The sequence below is a fragment of the Lissotriton vulgaris genome, chromosome 5, assembly GCF_964263255.1.
Source record: "Lissotriton vulgaris chromosome 5, aLisVul1.2, whole genome shotgun sequence".
Taxonomy (NCBI): Eukaryota; Metazoa; Chordata; class Amphibia; order Caudata; family Salamandridae; genus Lissotriton; species Lissotriton vulgaris.
In genome coordinates this window covers 163,459,368-163,479,055 of record NC_141693.1, presented here as the reverse complement: position 1 = coordinate 163,479,055, position 19,688 = coordinate 163,459,368, and the positions used below count along the sequence as shown (strand labels likewise).

Genomic DNA, 19,688 nt, shown 5'->3' with positions numbered 1-19,688 from the left:
ACACAAAAGTGGCCAAGGGGCTTGTAAATCTGCCCCTGAATGCGCAAAACCGAATGCGCCATATTGTGATAAATACGGCGCATTCCTGCCCTTTTCCTGTAACACAGCGGATCGAGGTGCTTTGTGCGGTGCGTTCCTTTTGATAAATATGCCCCTGTGTGTATTAAGTGACTGACCTATCTTCCTGGTATTGGAACTTACAGCGTGCATGGTAAGCGCAATTAGCCACAGAGGGCGTGTTGTTACCCTCCTGAGCTGTCTTTCCAGAAATAGCATAGCCCGATAGATCAAGCTTGCTTACACTGAGGAATTTCTTCTTTAAGGCTTGTCTTCTATATTTAGGCCGCACGCTGTGATTACACACATGGGGACAGATTTACAAGCCCCTTGCAACACTGTTGCGTCATTTTTAACATAAGAAAAGTGGGGCAAGGGGCTTGTACATCTGCCCCATGGATTGCAGCCTTTTATAGCGCATTGACACCAACTGCTGAGCCTTTTGTTCCCAAAACACACACAAAGCAAAACATCTTACACAGGAATGAATCCTTTCGAGTTGGCAAATACATTATATAAACATTAAAATAAATACAGGACGCGATAATGATGGCTGAAATGAGCAGAGAGGGGATGCAGTTATAAAGCAGGTCGAAAGCGAGAGCAAAGAAGGAAGTGAAAGCGGACGCGCTTTGAAAATCTGTCTGAGAGAGAAAGCTCAGATGATTCCCACACTAGCCTGATTGTTAGAGCCAACCTCAGTGACGCAGTTTCACACCCCTGGGAACATTTTGATTACTTGATGAAATCCCCTACTCTCCCCCATTGTGGATGGAGCCAGAGCTGTGGGAGAGGAGCAATCCCAGCAACCGCCGAAGCTCAAACAAAAAGAGAACCCACTAACTGTCGGTAGCTGTAATAGGCTTAAGGCCATGCCGGGCTTTAAGTGGGATAAAAAACGGGGGGCGCCCTAAAAGGGGCGTGGCGAATGTCTATAAGGGGTGTGGCCTATCCGAGTAGGGGCGTGGTCTAAATCAAAATAACTAGCATTGTGTGCTTAAGAAAATCATGAAGTTGCATCCAGCAAAGGATAATAAAATAGGCAAAAAAGTATATTTATTAAGTATAAGCCATAAAATATCAAACACTTTAAAAAAACATGTAAAAATTATTTACATTAATTAGAAATCTATTGCAGGATTTCCCAAAACCCTTGAAGATATTTACTGTGTCTATTTTGCTGGGGTTTCTCACAACAATTTTCTTCAGCAGACCTTCTACCTTTTGCCAGCCAACCCTTTACATACAGCTTTGCGTAAAATGTTTCAAATGGAGGACCATTGGGTTTTACCCATAAACATGAAGAAATGGTCTCTACAAGAAGAGAGGCCCTTGTTGGACTAGCAATTAATTTCATTGCGCTGAAACCTCTCTCGCAATTCGCATTACTTGCTAGCAGGGTTTCCATGCAAACTACTAACTTTTTTAATGCTTCAGGGGTTTTCTGTCCATCGAAATCTTTGAAAAGTCTAAAAGCTTGGATAGTATCTCTTGCTGGCAGCTGAAACTCTGAACACAGTTTCTCGATCTCTGTTTCACCATAAAGAATGCATTCATCACCAGAAGGCAAGTTGCCTGAATCTAGCACACTGAAGCTGGCTATAAGTTCTTTCTCAGAATCCGGGGCACATCGTTTATTGATATTTACTGAAAGACTTTAGTAAAACTGATTTTGATTAAGAGCAACAGAGTTACTTCTACCATGGAAAAGAGGAACATTCTTGAATTTGCCCTTGTCAACTGCTCTCTGAGCTGCATAAGCAAACTCCCCTGGTGAGTCCTTCATTGCTCTAAATATACGTACTTGACTAACCAAATGTCTGTGGGCATTAACAATTGTAATGTCCCTTCTCTGTAAGGAGAGTGATAAGTCTTTGAGCTCTTGAAGTGCATCACACATTACCCCTAAATCTCTAATAAAAGAATAGGATGTAAGCTTATTCAAGAGACCTTCATACTTACTCCGGTCTCTTATGGGTCTGGATGGGTCTTTAGAAGCATTCTCAAAATGTTTGCACAAGGCTGGGAAGCAGTTCCAAACAGCTTTCACAGATCTGTAACTGGATGCTAACCATCTAGTCTCAAGTATTTTCCCTATCTTCTGAAGCTGAACACATAGCTCGCTGACGGCCAGATTTAGCTCTCTCTGGTTTTTGGTGACATGCTGTATGTGGCATACAATGAGTCCATGAAAATCTTGAAGTGATTGACCCCGGCAACCTCATCAACTGTATCTGCCACAGCAAGTTCTAGTCTGTGAGCCAAACAATGCCACGTCAGTACAAGATTTGGAAATTCTGATTTCAGCAATGCTACTACTCCTTTTTTACCAAGCATTACTGCTGCTCCATCTGAACATACTGCAATCTAGATATCATGTAGCAGACTTTTTGTGAGTCCAACTTTTTTGAAGTAGCTGAGGAGAGCTGTCTTTACGCCAAGGGCATTTGCTTCTGCCAGCTCTAGCAGGCTGAAATAGATGGTCACTGGGGTACTTTCATTTCCAAAAATGCAGCGGAGGTAGATGATTAAGGTAGAAGCATTGCTAATAGAAGTGCTTTCATCAATTAATACTGTGATCTTTGGTTTGTGTTGTTTGATATATTTCAGTTTTACTATTTCAGTTGCAGTCACATTGCTGTGCAAAACACGACCCTTTCACTTCCATTCTTTGCCTGAAAATGAATTAGATCACGGTGGTCAGTGAAAGGGCAATCTTTTTTTTCCCAGTAGTGGGCAGTGTCTAATACCCTGCATGTGCTCTCCATAGGTTTTGCTTTACATTCCTGTACTGTCACCACCAATGTATTTTCCTGCTGAGCTGTAAAAATGTCTTCACCTGGGTCTTCAATGACGATAGGAAGTCAATCATTGAAGACTGCATAGACTTGCGCTTCAGAGCAGAAGCAGATAAGCCACTAGTAGCCATGGTAAAATTTAGAACTTCCTTCTTGAAGGCTGGACTGTTATATCTGAAAAAGAAAAGAAAATCTTCCTCTGCTGATTTTGGTTTCCAGGTGATAAGGCCTTGCGTCACGCAACGAGAATATTAAGCTTCTTATCTGCAACAAAAATGTAATAGTTTACTCCAGTGATCAACAATGTTTAATTGAAGTGACATTTGGCAGGCAGATGTTACTCTTCATTTTGTGCTGCTCCTGAAAGGATCTCTCATTGTGCAGTGCAAGTTCCTGAGTGTGGTCAGAGGGGGCCCATCCAGGTACTTTGCAGGGGGCCCCCTCAAGTTTTGTCACGCCACTGACACGCAAGTAGCAATAGGGTGACCTGTAAAGAGAATGCAGGCCCCCCAGTAGCACGTGTGATCATAATCTCCCCCCATGCAAACTCCGGTTACCCGTTACCTTAGGATGTGAAGGGGGCTCTGCGGTCCGCGCTGATCTCCGGTGAAGCCGCTTTCGCCAGTGGAACATGCCTCGGCCTCAGGTTTAGGCAGCTCCTTTCCTCGATGACGAGCGCAGGGGAACCCCGGTTTCTAGGGGATCACCTCGCGCCTCTCCAGATGCAACTTAGCTCCGCCTCACGAACTTCCGCGTTTCTGGGGGAAATCCTTGTTGCTGTGACCAATCCGAGCGCCGCTCGGAAATGACGATTCGGGGTCGGTGGTGCTGAATACTGGCAGGGTGTTTTCAAGGCTCCTTGTCAGAGCGGCGAATTCGGCCTCAGGCACACAACAGAGTTCGAGGGGCGACAGTGGAGTCAATGCACACACAGCGCTCGGGGGCAAAGCAGGTGTTCCAAAGTTCCTCAGCAGGGCGTTAATCCACACACACAGAGCGCAAGTGGCTCGATCCTGGGGCAGATCACGTTTGAGGCAGAGCAGGCCTCACAGCCTTACGCCCCAGCTGTGTGCCGATGAGCACACCGAGACAGATTTCACAGGGGGGCAGCTTCACGAAGGCACAGCGCATTGACCCACACAGCAGCTGGAAGTGTGGGTGCTGGAGAACTTTTGTATCCCTGAGTTCCCAGCTCTTCTTCGGCTCTTGGAGACAGGCAGGCTTCAGAGGGGCAAATCACACAGCACAGCTCCTCTTCAAGTTAGGGGGACACAGCACACAGCAGACCTTCCCTTCCTCAGCAATCACTGCAACTGTAGGTCAGCTCCAAGACACTCAGCACGGATTCCTTCTTGATCACAATGTTTCCTAATCTATTTTTAGTAGGGCTCCAGTCCTACTTTTATACCCCAAAAGGTTTTGTTCTTCTTGTGTGAGGGGTCCTGGACCCAATCTAAACCAGCCTGGGTGCACTCTCACAGTGCATGTCTTCTTCCTTTGTGAGTGTGGGCCAGGGCTATCAGACACACCGCAGGAGGTGGATCCAGAATTGTGGCAGGCAGGCACAGCCCTACTGAGACCCAGATGCTAGTCCTCCCACCACTCTACATACAGATGGATCTATTCAGCCTTGTGCTGACTCAGCCAGCATCCTGGAGCTGCCCCCAGCCCCTGTCACTCACAAACCAGACAGTCAATACTCAACCAGGCAGAGGCACACAGAAAGGTTGAACAGGAAAATAGTCACTTTCTAAAAGTGCTATTTCCAAACTAAGAATTTTAAACCATCTTCACTAAAGGATGTGTTAATAAATTCTGAGTTCAGGGATACCATATTCCATATGTCTATCTTGCCGTTATGGGGAGATATGCAGGTAAACATGTTACACAGCATACCCCATGTTATCCTATGGGCAAGATAGCCTTTCAATAGTGAAAAATTAAATTGGCAGTATTTCACTATCAAGACATGTTACCCACACTAGTAACACCAAACAAAACCGGGATGTCTGCTCACCCTACCTTTGACATTTGAGGCCCGAAAATAGAACCCCCTTGTCAAAGCCCAGCTCACCTGAGTTTCTGTTCAGTTCTGATGGAGGTTGAAGACAGTCCGACCCCACCCTGAAACTGCTTGTTCCAGCACACTAGTTTTAAAACAGTGCACTAAGAACCAGAAGCTCAAGGGAAGGGTGGAAGTGCTGCTAAAATCTGCAGCCCTCTCTGACTTCTGTAGAAACTGGTGCGTAATGAAACATAAACAAAGAACAGATAAGTGCAACCTATCCCTAAATGTGTTCCTGACTAAACCTTAATCTTATTAGAAATTCTCTTCTACAAGTACCTCTTGGATCCTGGTCTCAAGCTTCCAGGTTTTGAATGTGTTACTGTTCTGGGATGTGCTTTCTATTACTGTAAAACTTCTGTAAAATCAAACGAATATCATTATCAGAATTACCAATGTCTAACATTCACCTTAATATAACTAAAGCCTAAATTCTTAATAGCAAACTCACTTTTCACACATTTCCAGACTTTTTATAAAACAAATGCTGTACTTTTACATCAAAATACAGCAGGTAATTTGTGCTAGTCCTTGATTTACTGTTTGCCTTGCTGTCAATTGTTTCCTCTGTTCGATTCTTAAAAAAGTTCCATGTAAAACAATGTTTATTTCACAAAGTTCCACAAAGTATTCTTGTAACAAAGGGTTTGAACCACAAACTTCGTGGGAGATATCTTGTTCCAAATTGTCTTTACATGAATCCAGAAATCGCCGATAAAGTTCTTTCAGGTAATAAAAGGTTTTGCACTTACTTGTTGCTGAAAAGGGATACTGATCAGTCTAACCTTGACCTCTTTCTCTTTTGCAGGTCTATTGCAGTAGACAGAAGAGGGGCTGAGGCAAGAAGTAGCCGGAAACCAGAAAAAGGAAGAGCCAGAAGCCGCGCCCGTTGAAGTCAATGAAGGTCTGGAGAGAGCAGGAGTGCCAGCGCTGAAGGATCTGTTCTCAGGTAAGTGGGAGGTCGATGAGCACAAGCACTGGGTGAGGCTCAGGGGTTGCCTTTTATAGACAGGGCTGGGTGTGGTTCGAAGAGCTGGGTGTGGTTCGAAGAACTGGGTGTGGTTCTCACAAGCAGGTGTGCAGAGTTTCAGTTATTATGCTAATGAGTTGAAGTAACACATGGCCTAGGGAGGAGTGTTATAAATAAGCCTTGGTAAAAGCAAGGTCCAATGTTTTCTAAATAAGCCTTGGTAAAAGCAAGGTCCAATGTGCAAACAAGACAGCAATGTCCAAACTTGTGAATACATTGAGCAACATACACGGAAGTCTTAGGGAGGGGCTGAGATAACAAGAAAGGCTTTCAGTGGTATCTTTAAAGGGAGCTATTACTGAGACCACTAGTACAATGAGAGGGAACATGCTCTTTGCTGTGCACAAACCCTAACACCCCTAGAGCCCCCTTTCGAGGCCTCTTCAAAGAAACTGGGGGTGCTCAGCCCCCCACAGCACCCCCCACTTAAAGCCCTGAGCCCATGTTCACTAGCACCAAATACCACAACTATATAGTTACAGTGCTGGAAACCTTCCTTCAGTGTGCCTTATGTAAATGGAGACACCCAGCCGACATCCCACCCCCTCACCCTCGCAAGTACCAGTAAGAACATTCTCATCAAATCAAAGGACAGAACTTTAGGCAGGAAGAACTGCCCAGGCCTATTAAACCAACAAACTTGTGATGAGCCAAAGAAACCGGCAGTACAATCCAGATAATCAACATTCCTCAAGAATCTCAGAGATGTGATCACCATCAACAATAAATATCACCTCATAAGGTGACAGGTCCAGGAGGACACCCAGCAAGGGTTAAAAAAGAGAACTGCGTAGAATCTGATGAACCAGCTGAAGAGCCCAGGAGGGGGCTGACGGTAGATGAAGGCACAACTCTCTGCTGGTGGGAGATGGTGTTTAAGAAAAAAACATTTGAGAAATCTTGACACCACAAGGTTCAATTCTTTCCCAAAATCTCAAAAAACCCACAAGGTCATATATTGAACCTTCAAAGATGCATTTGCCCAAGTGAAAACGAAAAACCCTGCACCCTGTGGGGGAGAAGGTGGAGCCAGCCATTCTTGGGAGAGTCACAAACTCTAGAAAAGACCCAGTGGTGTTCATAAGCCCACTTAGTAACTAAATTCCTGGATTGCTGCACAGCTTCACCAGCTTTACAAGAAATAAGTTGTCTCCGAAGTCATAGTCTTTCAGTCTCGATCCGCCAATCAGAGAAGAGCCAACTAGATGTAGGAGAGTGCTGGAAACAACAGTGGAGAAGAAATAAGAAGAAGTACCCACATATGGAGTACTGATCCTCCAGCATTGGGCCCTGAGGATATCCCTGGAAATGCAGAAGTCCTGAGATGACAGGAACAAGTGACTCAGTCAATTCTCTCTCAGATTCACCTTCTATGTATATGATAGGCTGACATGTTTGATAAGCATGAACAGCCAGCTTCATCTGATTTAGTGGTTCTCTTTTCACCACAAATCATAATATAGAGGGAATAGTATGTTATGATATTTAATATTTATAAAGTGGTATCTGCACTATAGATTCTTCATGCTTTTGAATCAAACAATCATAGAACAGAGAAAGAATCAAAGGAAATTCATGTATTTTGAGTTGTGTTAGAAATGGGGTTTCTAGTTGGCAATGGCTTGCACCCTGTACAAGTAGGGACACACACTCTAGCCAGGGTAAGTGTAGTACACACTAAGGTAACCTCTGCTCACCATCTGGTAGCTTGGCTCAGAGCAGTCAGACTAAACGGGAGAGGCAGTGTGTAGAGTATTTGTATGCGTGCACACACTCACACACACTAATACAGTGAAAACACAGCAAAAGTACTCCACACCAGTTAGAAAAATAGCCAATTTTATCTAAGTAAAACAAGACCAAAGTGACAAAATTCCAACATACACAATTCAAGATATGAATTTTTCAAGATTACATATAGTTATAGCGCTTAGAAAAACAATAGCCCTGGCTGGGGCTCAACATGTTTAATGGGGATGAATCCACAAGTGTACGCAGAGCCCGGTTATGCCTCAAGACTCAAAGAAGATGCAATGCGTCGGTGAGGGGTCACAGAGCAATTGTGGCGTCAGTTCCTTACTGGTATGCGGGTTGTTGGCACATTGGTGCTTGGGGACAGTGCACTACACAGAGGAGATGAAGCATCACTGAAGCAAGTGAAGTGTTGGTTCCTGGAGGCAGTGCAGAGTTGTTGAGCCACTGATGCCTGGGGACAGTGTGAGATGCAGGGGAGGTGATGCAATGGTTTCAGCGAGGTGTCGGTTCCGATGGTGGCACGGTGTCGATGAAACATCAAGAGTTAAGCAACAAGGTGTCAATTTCCTGGTGTTGAAGTCACACCTTGGGGCCACGGGTGCTGAGGCAAAGTCGGAGTCGGGAGTCACAGACTTCGGTGATGCGATACATGAGACTCATGAGGTAGCGGTTCTCTGGTGGCGCGTCAGAGATTGTGTTGTAAGTCGCGGTCATTGTGTTGAGCTGGGCCCACAGCTTTGGTGCAGGCAGTTGTGTGGTGTCGAACAGGGGCATAGCAAACACCTCCGCAGCCCCTGCGGTGCAGGAGGCCCCTAGTTCTTCAGTGCATGAAGGGGCCCCGTACTCAGCTCATCTGTAGAGAGCTGTGTGTCTCTTGCTCTAAAGCAGCTGCAGTGTGCAGTCTGCTCTGAGCTCCTCCCGCTGACCCAGGACTAAAGAGAAACAAAGTAGCAACTTACATTGTTTCTCTTCAGTCAGAGACAGGACTCTGACAAGGGTGGGGAGGGGGGCCCTCAGAGGGAGCATTCTCCACAGGGCACTTCTTCTCTGAGAAGGGACGAGGCAGCACAGAGCTGACTGGGGCAGCAGAAGGTTTGCAGCTCCCTCCAGGAACAGACTCTGATCAGACACATTGAAAGGTACACAATCAGGGGCCTATGAGTGGTGCAGTCAGTACAGTGGCACCGTGAATCAGAAGCGAGGGGGGGCATCTTGTCTGTGATGACTGCATTTATTTTACTTGTTGGCTCCTCAGATCAGTGTTTTTCCTCTTATCTGCCCTGCACCAACATCTATGTTTCCAATTCCTGGAGAGAAAGAAACTGGAGGGACAGGTAGAAAAACAAGCATTTGAATTGCAAAAGGTCTTGCAATTGCGAGATTCTTAGCTATTGGCAATGCCTTTTATTATTTTTTTAAACAACTACCAATGAATAAAAAGCATTGTCATTTACAATACCAATAGGTCAAAGTTTCGAAAATACAAGACCTATTGCATTGCAAATGCTTTTTCTAGTTTGTGTTGTACTTTGCACAAATATTTGTCATTTGCATGCCTGCTTGCTAGCGAACACTGCATGTACTACCCCGGATAGTTTTGTATTGAGTTGACACACACAACACTGTATTCACGGCGCGCTCACATCATCGCCAGTGAGCCAGGTACTCACTCACTGCACATAAATGATTTTACATTGGCACATACACCTTTTCCAGTGAGCTCTGTATGTACTGAGTCCAGATAGGTTTACATTAACTCACATAGACCTGTATGTACTGCACACAGATAATTTTACATTGCCATACACATCTTTCCTAGAGAGCTCCGTATATTCTACAGTTTTCGTCTTCTCTAGAGAACTCTGTATGATATGTCACAAGAAAATGTTACGTTGATACACACAGCTTTTCTAGTGAGTGCTCTACGTACTGTGTGTGTTGTGCCCAGATAGTTTACTTTCACACACAAAGTACTGTATTCAAGTTCAAGTTCAAGTTCGGGCATTTGTATAGCGCACTACTCACCCGGAGGGTCTCAAGGCGCTAGAGGGAGGGGTTCATTATTTGTCGAATAGCCAGGTTTTCAGTTCTTTCCTGAAGGAGATGTGGTTCTGAGTAAGGCGGAGGTTGTTGGGGAGTGAGTTCCAGGTCTTGGCAGGCAGGAAGAAGGATCTGCCACCCATGGTGGATTTTCGGATGCACGGGACTGCGGCGAGGGCTTGATTGGATGATCTTAGTTGGCGTGTGGGTTTGTAGAAGGACAGTCGAGTGTTGAGGCATTCGGGTCCTAGATTATAAAGGGCCTTGTGTGCGTGGGTGAGAAGGCGGAAAGTAATTCTTTTGTTGACGGGAAACCAGTGGAGGTCTTTTAGGTGTCCGGTGATGTGATCTTGGCGCGGGATGTCTAATATGAGTCTCGCAGATGCGTTTTGGATGCGCTGGAGTTTTTTCTGTAATTTTGTTGTAATTCCGGCGTAAAGTGTGTTGCCATAATCCAGACGACTCGTAACCAGTGCATGAGTGACAGTCTTTCTTGTCTCGAGGGGGATCCAGCGGAAGATCTTTTTGAGAATGCGAAGGACGTTGAAGCAGGAGGACGAGACTGCGTTGACTTGTCTGGACATTGAGAGAGAGGAGTCTAGAATGAAGCCAAGGTTACGTGCATGGTCTGTGGGTGTAGGTGCTGTGCCCAGAGCGGAAGGCCACCAAGAGTCGTCCCTAGCTGAGGGGGAGGATCCTAGGATGAGCACCTCTGTTTTGTCTGAGTTGAGTTTTAGTCGGCTCTGTTTCATCCATTCGGCTACTTCTTTCATGCCTTTGTGAAGATTGGTTTTGGCGGTGTTGGGGTCTTTGGTGAGAGAAAGGATTAGCTGGGTGTCGTCGGCATAAGAGATGATGTTGAGGTTGTGTTGACGCGCGATAGAGGCTAGAGGACTCATGTAGACGTTGAAGAGGGTGGGACTGAGTGAGGATCCTTGAGATACGCCGCAGATGACTTCGGTGGCCTCTGAGTGGAATGGGGGAAGTCGGACTCTCTGAGTTCTCCCAGCTAGGAACGAGATGATCCAGTCCAAGGCTTTTCCTTGTATGCCGATGTTGCTGAGGCGTTGTATAAGGGTGCTCTGGCAGACTGTGTCAAAAGCGGCGGAGAGGTCGAGTAGGATGAGGGCCACTGTTTCTCCGTTGTCCAGGAGTGCTTGGATGTCGTCGGTCGCTGCAATGAGGGCAGTTTCAGTGCTGTGTTTGGCTCAAAATCCGGATTGAGATGGATCAAGGGAGTTGTTGGATTCAAGGAAGGCGGCGAGCTGGCTGTTGACGGCTTTCTTGATGACTTTGGCCGGGAACGGGAGGAGGGATATGGGTCGGTAGTTTTTCAGTTCTGAGGGGTCGCTGTGGGTTTTTTCAGCAGGGCGCTAAGTTCGGCGAGTTTCCAGATTTCAGGGAAGGTGGCAGAGTTGAAAGAGCAGTTGATGACATCACGGAGTTGGGGTGCGAAGATGGAGTCAGCTTTGTTGAAGATGTGGTGGGGACAGGGGTCAGAACGCGAGCCAGAGTGGATTGAGTTCATGAGGCGAATGGTGTCTTCAGTGGTGATTGGGTTCCAGGCACTGAGGTTGTTAGTTGGAGGAGTGGGATCTGAAGGGGGTGGGGCGGGTTGATCACAGGGAGTATTCTTGAAGCTGTTGTGGATGTCGGCAATTTTGTTGTAGAAGAAGGAGGATAGCGCATCGCAGAGGTCTTGGGAGGGAGTGATGTCGTTGGATGCTGCGGTGGGGTTAGTGAATTCTTTAATGATATTGAAGAGTTCCTTGCTGTTATGAGAATTGTTGTCGAGACGGTCCTTGAATGCTGATTTCTTGGCGGATCGAATCAGTTGGTGGTGTTTGCGGGTGGCTGTCTTGAGGGAGGCCATGTTGTCTGAGGTTGGGTTTTTTCTCCAATTCTTCTCCATGGTGCGGCACAGCTTCTTGGATTTTTTAAGTTCATCATTGAACCAGGGAGCCTTATTGCTGGTTGATTTCAACTGGTGCTTTTTCAGGGGTGCTAATTCGTCCACACTGTGGGTAATCCATTGCCTGAGGTTGGTGGCCGCTTGGTCTGGGTCCATTGAGAGGGCGGGAGGGTTTTGGTTGAGTGATGTGAGGAGTTGGTCGATGGTGATTTTGTTCCAGTTTCTCCGGGGAATGGGTTGTGGACGGTTGTGGGGCAGGGTGGTTTTGTAGTTGAAGTGAACACAGCTGTGATCCGTCCAGTGGAGAGCTGTAGTGCGATCGAAGGAGATGTGTTTGCTGGAGGTGAAGATAGGGTCGAGCGTGTGTCCGGCTGTGTGAGTGGGGGTGTCAACAAGTTGTTTGAGTCCGAGATTGGCCAGGTTGTCCAGAAGGGTGGTGGTGTTGCTGTCGAGTATGTTTTCGAGGTGGTAGTTGAGGTCTCCTAGAAGAATGTAGTTTTCGGAGGCGAGGGCGTGCGGGCTGACAAAGTCTGTGATGTTGTCGCTGAATTGAGTGCGGGTGCCTGGAGGCCTGTAAATGAGGGTGCCTCTAAGGGTGGTCTTGGGGTCGGTGTGGATCTGGAAGTGGAGGTGTTCGGCGGATGCAAGATTGTCGTCGGAGCTGGTTGTGATTTTGATGGTGTTTCTGTGGTCGATGGCGATGCCTCCTCCAGTTTGATTGGTGCGGTCTTTTCGGATAATCTTGTAAGCGTCCGGTATGGCTATGGCGATGTCGGGAGCAGAAGATGCGTTCATCCATGTTTCAGTAAGGAAGGCGATGTCAGGTGACGCAGTGTCGATTAGGTCCCAGAGTTCTGTTGCATGTCTGTGGACCGAGCGGGTGTTCAGTAGGATGCACTTCAGGTGGTTGGGGTGGAAGATGTGTGTGGAGGAAGTGGGTTTGGTGAGGGTCCTGAAGCAGTTGAACTTGCAGGAGAGGCAGGCGAATGGGCCGTGGGTACGTCCTGGGGTAGCTTTGCAGCATAGTGGAGTGCGTCCGGGGTTGAGGGTGAGGAGAGTAGCGGCATCATAAGTGATTTTAGTGGGTTTGGAGTGGCGGGGACCAGGGGGTCTGGCACTGGGCGCGGTCCAGGCGCGGACGGGCGTAGACGGGCTTACCTTTGGCGCACCTTTGGCGCGGCCGCAGTGCGTGGAGGCTGCGCGTTGGTTCATCTGCATAAATGGAGAGTGGAGGGGGCGGAGCGTGGGAGGGTCAGCTGGGAGGCAGGATCTAGGTGCAGGGAGGGTCTGCAAGGGGTCCCAACAAAATGGCTGCACAATAAACAAACAAACAAATGCTCCGACAACAATCTCGAGGCGCACCACAATGAAAGCGCTAGCAATTAACAAATGCGAGGCAAGTAGCGTTATCGAGCGCTGCACAGGTAGGTTTCAATTGACTAAAGCAGTTGCCTAATTCAGCATACAGGTTACGAGCGCTGCACGGAATGGGTATTTAAAAGCAGTTCCAGTGGCACTAAAGTGCACAGGTCATAAGCGCTGCAAGGAATCAATTTCAGTAATAGTGCCAGTAGTAGAAATGAGCACACCGTTCTCGAGCGCTGCACAAATAGCTTTAAAATAGAATAACAGAGCGCATACGATACCACCAACAGGGGGAGGTGAGGGGAGCGACCGCTTCTGCGTGAAGCAGGACACACAAGGCACTGTATTCACACACAAGGCACTGTGTTTTGCCCAGATAGTTTTACTTTCACACACAAGACACTATATTCACACACAAGGCACTGCATTCACACACAAGGCACTGTGTGTTGTGCCCAGATAGTTGTACTTTCACACACAAGACACTGTATTCACACACAAGGCACTGTATTCACACACAAGGCACTGTGTGTTGTGCCCAGATAGTTGTACTTTCACACACAAGGCACTGTGTGTTGTGCCCAGATAGTTTTGCATTCACACACAAGCCACTGTTTGTTGTGCCCAGATAGTTTTGCATTCACAGACGGGACACTGTATTCACACACAAGGCACTGTATTCACACACAAGGCAATGTCTTGTTCCCAGATAGTGTCGCGTTCTAATCTAGGACCCTGATCGATACTTTGACCTTATGCCCCTATACGGCTATAAATCCTTTATTCCCTATATTGGCATAACTGATCAAATGCAATATTCAGAAACTCGTCTCTGGCCTCACACGAACAGAGCCACATTTCAGAATCGCTTTCTCTGTCACTTCCTTTGCAACCAATTAGTGCAATGACATAGCAGAAGTTACTATCTAAGATTCCTAGATTAACACTCCGAGTTCTTCAACAAGATAAAAACTCAGCAACCTGGAAATCCCCGCTTGCTGTGTTTTGATTAGTAATAGAACTCTAATGAGCACTGATAGACGATCACTTCCTAGTGACAGCTTTATTGACGTCTTATGTCCAAAAACGTACGTCAAACAAGGCACCTTTCAGGTATAAATATTACCAACGTTGCCTTGAGCAAACGCTGATGTTGCTGCTGTCTCGCTGCTGCTGAAGTTGCTGTTATGCTGATGATACCATAGCTGCTATCGCTACTGCTATCGCTGCTAACTAGCGAACGATGGTGTGGTGAACTTAGGAGTTGAACAGCCGTCCCCCTGCAAGAGCCCAGCAGATGCAAGCTGCCCGCGGACGCTGCCCCTCCTCCTCCTCCTCGACGCGCTGAGAGAGACGCTGTCTTTTCTCCTGCAGAGAAATCCAGCTCCGGCGTTTCTGGTCTACCCTTGCGGGTGACTGGGATATCGACCCCCTGAAGGAGATACCAGACCTCCATCATTCTATTCCAGAGGTATGGTGTTGACTAAACCCTTAGAGAGAATTCTTGAAGCAAACCTTGGCAAAACCAACTTAACTTAAAGCTACTTACCTACTCCCCTCCCAAGTATTAGGCTTAGGTCAGGTACACTGGGGTAGGCGTAGTTAGAAGCACCAGTTGAGTATTTTAGCCAAATGTATATATGAATGTATATATGTTTTATTCATTTTAAACCATTGTATGGCTAAGAAACCATATCAAAGCTTTTACAGTATTATTTCGCAATACTTATCTTACTGTACATACTTTTTATAATAACAAGTCTTGCAATTGTGGCAATTCATTTCTCTTGTACGAGAAGAAAGACTGTTCAATAAATGTTACCCTTTATTGAAAACGCTTGTCTCTCTATTCTCTACATATTGTGAAAGTAAACTGCACAACCACTGACTGAGTAAAATAACTTTCTATTGTTTCACACGACCCTAGAGATTGACTCTTGATCTGAGGAGCAAAGTTGTCATGTTGCACGGTTGTTGGAAAACTGAATCCCTTCTTGGCTGTGCCAGGGAAGCTGATCACTTCCTATTCAGTCAAGAAAGTTTCCAGTGAACTCTAAGCTAGTTGGTAACAAACACAATTAAGTTTAGCATAGTCAGTGGAGGCCTGGAAGATCCGCACTTCTACGTCGATACTACTGTTTATGTTATTCCAATGCGCAGGGCCTATTGGGAAAATAGGAACTACACTACATGGCGCCCAAACGTTTGGTAAGGCGATAAACTAACGCAAGACGTTAGAGTAACTCAGTCGTGCATATTTCACACAGACCCCCTTCTCCCGTAAATACTCCAATAGACGTCTGGAGTGGGTGAAAGGTTTAAATCCGCCCAAACTCAGTAGGAAGAGATTCCTATGTAAAGCTCTAGTTTATTCAACGTTGAAGGATATAGTGTTCCAAAATATTGTGCACCTAATCTTTGTCTCCTTGGAGACCTGCTCTACAAACCTTGCATTTATACAATGCCAGAAGAAAACGGAACCACTGGGGCCGCAGCAGATGCGACTCAGCAGGGTCCCGACACTACTACTGAACCGGATGCAATTATCATCCCGGTACATTTAAGAAAGTCTATAACTTTAAAACTTATAGAAAACGGACTGACACCACAAGGTGGTACAGTAATTTTCGTGATAGAGGCACACGAATATCGGCAGACAGAGGTATTCTATTCATGGATAAACTTTCCAGTGGCAAACGCTAGAACAAAAGAGTTTCACTATTACAAAATAGAGAAACCTCCGGATGAGTACGCTCCTTTCGAGGAGACTGAAATCCCACTAAAATTCCAAGAGCACCTGCTCTGGTTTAATGGCGCCCTAAAACATAATGATCATATTACCAGGCTCGGTCCACTAGGTAGACCAGGAGCAACGTGGCCGGTTCTAGCCAGCTACACACAACATCCGGACATTGAAAAAATGTCAAAAGAAGAGCTGTTAGTACAGCTAAAAACACTTATTAAAATACATAGGCAATTAGTCAAATATGTAATGCGGACTGCAACAGTCCAACCAGCTGTTAATGTACCACAGCTGACCCCTCATCAGGGGAACACTAATAAAATCACACCACAGAACATACAATCATGTCTTGGTAAAACACCCGCAAAACGGGAACAGATTCCATTCTGGTTAGCACAAAAAAATCACTCAAATAGAGGCAGTATTTCCGGATACTACCCCTATCGAGAAACACAGAATCTTGACAATCTGCCTTCCTATGGGAATCGCACCACACGTGGAGGACCGTGACACTTGGGGTACAGTCTTTGCTTCCATTTACACAAAAACACATGGTGTTCCGTCTATGGCGATAATACCAGATGTACTAAGACAGATTCAGAATGAATACGGTCCAGAACCTGCTTTAACTCTTGGTATGAAATTACTGAAAGACTTCAAGCAGGTCTCGGCTATATTATTAGCCAATATAAAGGGAGAAGCAGCATCTGTGGCGATCTGCCAGAAGTTGAAGGAAACAGATATAACAGATCAGCCAGTTGAGCTTGCCAAAATCATAGAAAAGTGCTATGAAGAATTAGGTAGAGACAGCTTGGGTGGAAAACCAGTAAAGCCCCAACTGCTCGAAAATCCTGAAAAATTATTTATGAAAAATAATTCAAACACTCCTAAAAAAGAGCTGGGATGGAAATAAACAATCCACTCCCAAGGAAAAAGTTTTCCAGTCCAGAGGAAGGTCTCCTCGACGGAGGGAAAGATCTCCGACTCGAGAACACCAGTCTCCCAGGAGGGAGCCCTCTGAGAAAAGATACAACCTTAGAAATAGGGATAATTTGAAAAAACCTGATAGATATCAAAGTATTGATACACGTCCCTCTCGATCTTTTTTGCAGAAATCGGAAAGAAGAGGACGGTCAGACCCAGGAGAGCACACCAAGTCCAAAGACAAGGAACCTGCTCAGAGTAAAAAATCTCAATTTCCAAAAAAGAAGGTAGCCAGTATTAGAGTAATCAACCATGCCGAGAATACTGAGGACACAGTTGAAAAACGGGGAGTGGGCACAGACAATGTTAGAGAGTGCAGCAGAAATCAGTATAGCCTGCAAGATCTTGAAGAGTCATCTGGAGACAGTGGACACGAATGAATACATTCAGGTTGAAACTGCCGACACCAGACTTAGCGAGCCCCATAAAATATACGAAATAACATTGCGTATAGAGGGTGATAGGACTAGGAAAATAAGGGGTCTATTTTGGGATAAACTCTCAAAAGGCTTAGATATTCTGTTAGCTGAAAAAGATTGGCCCCCAGAGTTTGTCAGGGAGTGCCCTCGTGGCGAAGAAATGATTATGCCTGCCTTCTCGAATCACATTCCGATTCACAAAAAATATACTTATGCAAGGAAATGGGCAGTAGCCCAGGCCGGCAATATATAAAAATCATGTAGGATGGGATGAGGACTCACCTCCTCACAAAATCCAGTTAAAAAGTGAACCAACTGCCCAAAGGCAGTATCCCATTAAGCAAGAAGCTAAAAAACAAGTCAGGGAGATCTTAGATCAACTTGAGTACCAGGGGGTGATTGAAACATGCACCTCTCAAATGAACAATCCTTTGTTTCCTGTCTCCAAGCCAGAAAATTCATATAGTCTAGTTTTGGACTACAGACACCTTAATGCATGTTGCAAAACTTTTGCAGTACAAAACTCGCATAGTGCTGCACTAATGAACAACATAGTTAGGAAAAAGTATAAAACGACATTAGACATATCTAATGGTTTCTTTTGTCAAAACATTGCACCAGAAAGCAGGTATTTGACCGCTTTCTCCGTAATTGGGTCTCAGAAAAATTTATGTCGACTCCCACAGGGGTTCAAGAACAGCCCAGGACTATTCTCAGCTAAGGTAACAGAGTTACTACAAATATATGATGATGAGGCATTATCGTACGTAGATGATATCTACCTCACAGACGACGACTTGGATACTCACTTGAAAAGAGTGAACACCATTATACTTGGGTTCGCAGCAGAGGGTTACAAATTCAACTTTAAAAAGTCTCGAATTGCCCATCTGACAGTATTGTTTTTAGGCTACGAATTATCAAGTGAAGGAAAAAGCCTAGCGGACAACTTCTTAGAGAAGTGCGCTATAATCCAAGCTCCAAAAACGCTGAAGAATTTACAATCCATACTAGGTTTTCTGAATTTCGGAAGAACATACATTCTAAATTACGCAGAGAGGGTTAAACCTCTCTACGAACTAATAAAACCTGATTTTAAACAAATCAATTGGACTCAAAAACACACAGAAATTTTGAGATCACTGCAAACAGACATGTTAGCAAAAACAAAATTAGATACACGTGATAACACACGCGATCTTGTAATCCGAGTCATCCCAGGAGGATGCGGATTCACGTACCTGACCTCTAATGAGGGAGAAAAGGTACCAATTTCAATTAAATCTCACTTGTACACACAAGTAGAAAAAACATTCAGTCCCACAGAAAGAACTGTGAAAGCAGTGCAAATTGCATTAGCAAATGAACGAGAATTAGCACATGGTAAAAGGATTAATATCCTCACAGCAGAATCCGCCTTTGAGGCGCTATTCAGCGCAGTAAACCTGCCTACAGTGTCACTGGATCCGAAATGGATACAGTGTATAGATTCTCTAGGAACGGAAGATGTGAAATACTATTTCGCCCCGCAATTCGAAGAACTGAATGATTTAGAATATGAAGAAGAATATCCTCTGCCAATCGAACTTCTGCCTCTCCCACAGCACGCCTGTATAATCTATACAGATAGATTTGTACAGCATTTCAACAACGAGAGAAAATCCTACGATGCAGCCTGTGTGATTGTTAAAGGTCGTTGGCTGTGCAGTAAATTCAGACCGAAAATAACAAAAACTGAATCAGTAAGAAACTGTTCGGCTCAGAGAGCTGAAATCAGATCTTTAAAGATGGCGCTTGAAAATGCAGAACGTGAATTCCCGACACTAATCGTGTGCGATTCTCATTTTTGCATCAACTCTTACAATAATAAACTGCAGAGCTGGATTGAAAACGATTACAAAGATGACACAGGTGCCACAATAAAGCATAAATTGCTCTGGAACCAGGTAGCTCTTTTTCAGAAAGAACTACAAAAGACTCACGTGATACACGCACAGAGTCTTCAACGTGATGGCGTTCACATTGCAGGGAATTCATTGGCTAATACAGCCACAGCGGAAGCAACTAAACCGGCTTCCGTATTCACAAAAAAGCGTGCAGAACAAAACATAGACGGGGAAACCATGCTGGCAGTAAAAACGACCGTAAAAGGCGACTGTGCAGCACTACCCGTGAACTATCCACTCAATTATGCATACGTAATCGATGCAAACTCCGTTCCTTTTGCTCGAATCCCTGGAGTGGGGGATAGGGTAATTCCAAACATGAACAGGAGAATATTTTTGATAGCAGACGCACACATGGGTTTGGGTCCTAGGCACAGAAAGATCAAGGAATCCCTGACTGAATTACAATCAGTATACTGGTGGCCGGGAATGAGTGTACAACACCAAATATTTGCAAACAACTGTGAAAACTGTAACAGGGATCGCAGTAGTGAACTATGCTACCGGCTACCAATCCGAAACAGCGTAACGCTGTCTACACCCCATCCTGCGTCCTATTAATCATTAAGGCTAA

General features: G+C 45.4%; 1 pseudogene; it reads right to left on the bottom strand.

The window, feature by feature from the left end:
* Positions 1–1,186: 1,186 nt before the first annotated feature.
* Positions 1,187–19,688, bottom strand: part of LOC147710407 (E3 SUMO-protein ligase KIAA1586-like) — a 44,086-nt pseudogene continuing 25,584 nt past the window's right edge.